Raw genomic sequence first — 4,199 nt, 5'->3', positions numbered from 1 at the left:
AGAGCATTGGTTTGGTTTTCTTTGGGGGCTGTGGAACCTTGGTTATAGATTGTAGGTCAACCTATAGGTTGAGAGTTGTTATCTGATCATGTGTCGGTTTAGGTGGTTTGAGTTGTCAAGTTCATAATAATTATTATGTGCGGTTGTGGTCGGAAGTTATTCTTAGAATTATTGAAGTAGTGTTAAGACTCTACTTGATGATGGTTTTATAGGGAAACCATGCTGCCAAGGAGGAATGACGTTCCGAGAACCAATGCCAGTAGGAATGATCGAATGGCGGAGGCTATGAATAACATGGCTGCTTCGGTTGCTGCACAGACTGCTGCCAAGACTCAACGTGATCTCGAAAAGAGGGGAAGAGAGATCCGTGCTGCAGAGTCAAGAGGATTAAAAGACTTTCGTCGTTACAATCCTCCCAAGTTTGAGGGGACTGAGAATTCAGAGAAAGCAAATCAATGGATCCAAGAAGTGGAGAAGATCTTCGAAATGATTAACTGTCAGGCGGGAGTGAGGGTCAACTATGCCACTTATATGCTACTAGGAGATGCTGAGTACTGGTGGAGGAGTACAAGGTTGTTGATGAGATCAGCTCACGAGGAGGTGAACTGGGAATCTTTCAAAGGGAAGTTTTTCGACAAATACTTCCCGATGAGTACCAGGACTAGACTGGGTGATGATTTCCTGAAACTACATCAGGGGAACATGACCGTGGGCGAATATGCTGCTAAGTTTGAATCACTATCAAGGCATTTCAGATTTTTCCGTGAAGAGATTGACGAGTCATTCTTGTGTCATCGTTTCCAAGACGGACTAAAGTATGAGATTCAAGACTTTGTCTTACCCTTGGGAATTCAACGTTTCCAGGTTCTTGTGGAAAAATGTAGAGAAGTTGAGGATATGAAGAATAAGAGAGCTAGCCGAGGAGGGAATTTTAACTCAGGAGGACCTAGTCGGGCGAAGTATCAGAACAAGGGAAAACCCAAAATTTCACCATAAATATAAAAGGATCAATTCAATGCAAAAACCACTCCAAGACTCGAAGGCAAAAGACTATGCTTCATATATTCATAGAGCAAGATAATTCTCCAAGTTAAGCAAGTGGAAGTACAAGGCTGACAAACTGGAAATGACACTTTTGGTGTACTTTCAAATAGACATGCACACATAATTCATGGCATATGATCACTTCAGACAACTATTAAGAAACACTACTAGAAAAAACGCTTTTAGAGACCACATTTTCGGTCACTAAATGGAGAAAATCGGTCACTAAATCGATTAGCGACCGAATTAGTGACCAATTTAAATCAGTTGGTAAACTGCTCGTCGCTAGCTGTTGCGACCAAATTAGCGACCGGATTTAGTGACCGATTTAGCGACCGAATTTAGTGACCGAATTAGCGACCGAATTTAGTGACCGGTTTAGTGACCGAATTTAGTAACCGATTTTGTGACCAATTTTTGAGACTGAATTAGTGACTAACGTTTGAGACTGATTTAGCAACCACTTTAAATTAATTTGCTTTACCATTAGTGACTGATTTAGAGACGAAATTTGTGACAAATTGTTATATTTATAAAATATTTGGTCACCGATTCAGTTTCTAAATATTCCTGTTTTTTTTTTTCATTACTTTAATATCCAAAAGAACAATAAAAATAATTTTTTAATTTAATTTCAATATCTAAAAAATTCATACACCAAAATCATTTAAAAGCATTAATCATTTCACCGTATATAACTAAAGAATATAATATATTTAAGTAATATTTCTAAGTACTCAATATTACAAATAAAACTACAATCTTATTCTAGTTTGCCTTCACAATCTTGTACACATTACTAGTTTGCCATCACACCAATTAAAGTACACCCCATGGCAGAACTAATAACATTGTACTAGTAAGATCTTCTTTCTTAGCTCCTATTGCTTCAGCTACTATTGCACACTGAGCAGCAACCAAAATAGAAGCATAAGCTATTGTTGCATCTCTATCTTCATTGACTCCTCCTTTTTTGAATTTTCAGAAGCAATAGCAGAAAGTGTTGCTGCAACACTTGCAATTGACATTGCTGCATGCACCTCTGCTCTGTGCAATCTCTGTTCTTCTTTCCTCTTCATCTTTCTTTCCTTAAACCATTTCTTTATTGACATGCTTTTTATTGGTATTATCTGTCTTCAACCATTATTTGGACTGCAACATGATTAATTTTTTTTTAATACGATTGAAACTGTAATGTAATCGCAGTTGAGGTTATATAGATCACATTTGACTGCGATTCTCTACAATATTAAAAATTGGTATGCGACTGCAACTGTAATTCAATTCAGGGTGCATAGCTTACCCATTTTTTTCTTAAATTGCTAACTGCACAACTATAATTCAACTGTAATATTAAAGATTACTTACCCATTTTTTTCCTTAAACTGCTATTGTAATTCAATTTAGGGTGCATTGCTTGTTGCATCCATATCCATGACTGAAAAAACAGAAGATAAAAAGAATTATTTTGTTCTCAAAAGGTCTTGTTTAACTATTTAACAGAATTATTAGATGATTTTATTGTGTAAATTCCTTATTTCCTTAATATCATTAGACTTCAATGGAGGTATAGACATGAAATGGTGCTACTAGGCTCTAATTGCTTCATCGGTTATCAAATAGAACAAGTGATCCAAGGTGACCCAGGCTTCAAATATTGAATAATAATTATAAAATCAAAATAAAGTCAGTAGCAATCCATTGAAACCAAAGCAAATGTTTAGAAAAACAAAATACAAAATTTAAGTAGAAATTCAGAAGAAAATTAAGAAACTACCTGAAAGTGTGCTTAGGACTCACCAGATGTAGGTTAGGCTTCTTGCAATTTGAAAAAGAAAATAAATTAAGAAATGAGAAACCATGGCAGCTGATTAGGGTTCATGCGATTTGGGAAAAAAACAGAGAGGCAAAATGCAAAACGGTGGAAGGTGATTAGGGTTCGTGCTACTATTGATATTTTGGTGCTATCACTACCACGTAACTGGCGTTTACTGGGGACATTGAAGGTTGCGAAGATGGAGATGCTAATGGAACGGGAAATGGTGTTTATTGAGGCCTTAAAGATGATCAAGATGAAGGAGAAAGTGAATGGAGGATGAAGGAGACCAGTGAGAACGAAAAATGGAGGCACTAGGGTTTGCGAGGATGAAGGAGAAAGTTTGAACGAAAAACAAAAAATGGAGGCACTAGGGTTTGCGAGGATGAAGGAGAACGGTAGTATCCTTTGAGTTGTTTATGGTAGTGTGAAATACGTTTGGGTGTATTTTAAAATAATTTTTTTTTATGATATGTATTTGTTTTTAAATAAAAAATATTTAATTTCTAAATTGGTTGTTAAATCTATTTTTTTTAGATATAGAGATTCAGAAAAATCTAGTTTTAAAAGAAGAAAAAAAGATTTTGATTGGTCTCTAAATCGGTCGCTAATAAATTGGTTTCTGAATCGGTCGCTAAAATATATTTGTGACTACTTTAGAGATACATTTAGTTTTAGTTAACTATTATAAATATTTTGTCTACAAAAATTATTTCACATTTTTCTTTTTTTATTAATAAAGAAAATTAAAATATGTAATTAAAAAATTGTTAGCGACCGATTTAGTGACGAAATAATATTTAGTTTTAAGATTTAAAATTTCAGTCTCTACTTTGGTCGCTAGTGTGAAAGACAAATTTTCTATTAGTAATATTTAGCGACTGAATTTTTGGTCAGTAAAATTCAGTTGCGATTTCAGTCACTAAATTTCATTAGCGACCGATTTAGTGACGAAAAAATATTTAGTTTCTAAATTCAAAATTATGGTCTCTATTTCGGTCGTTGGTGTGACTGAAAATATTCGGTCTCTAAATCGGTCACTATAGGCGAAAATTCTAGTAGTGAATTGCAAGGCTCCGAAGGTGGAACCAATGTTGAATGTAGCTAGGATTACTCTTCCTACTGCTAGAGGACAGGTGTATTGCGTCGGAGCTGAAGTTGGAAATTTATCTAGCGATCTGATTCAATATGACTGTGCGATTACAGGTAACCCCCTAACTACACTTTCTGATTCGGGGGCAACCCATTCCTTCATTGCTATTGATTATGTAAATCTTTTGAAGTTGTCTGTGTCTGCTTTACTGCTAAGACTTTGACAGTAAATTATGCATGTTTACAT

General features: G+C 35.2%; 1 long non-coding RNA gene across 1 annotated transcript; it reads right to left on the bottom strand.

The window, feature by feature from the left end:
- Positions 1 to 1,648: 1,648 nt before the first annotated feature.
- LOC101494263 (uncharacterized) lies at positions 1,649 to 3,256 on the bottom strand. Its single transcript, XR_190433.4, has 3 exons — positions 2,822 to 3,256; positions 2,413 to 2,482; positions 1,649 to 2,196 (listed from the first exon to the last, which is right to left on the bottom strand). It is a non-coding gene; the product is annotated as an uncharacterized lncRNA (long non-coding RNA).
- Positions 3,257 to 4,199: the final 943 nt, after the last annotated feature.

Source organism: Cicer arietinum, chromosome 5 (genome assembly GCF_000331145.2).
Source record: "Cicer arietinum cultivar CDC Frontier isolate Library 1 chromosome 5, Cicar.CDCFrontier_v2.0, whole genome shotgun sequence".
In the NCBI taxonomy this organism is placed as follows: domain Eukaryota; kingdom Viridiplantae; phylum Streptophyta; class Magnoliopsida; order Fabales; family Fabaceae; genus Cicer; species Cicer arietinum.
Note: the sequence above shows the minus strand (reverse complement) of the source record. Positions and strands in the feature narration are given on the sequence as shown.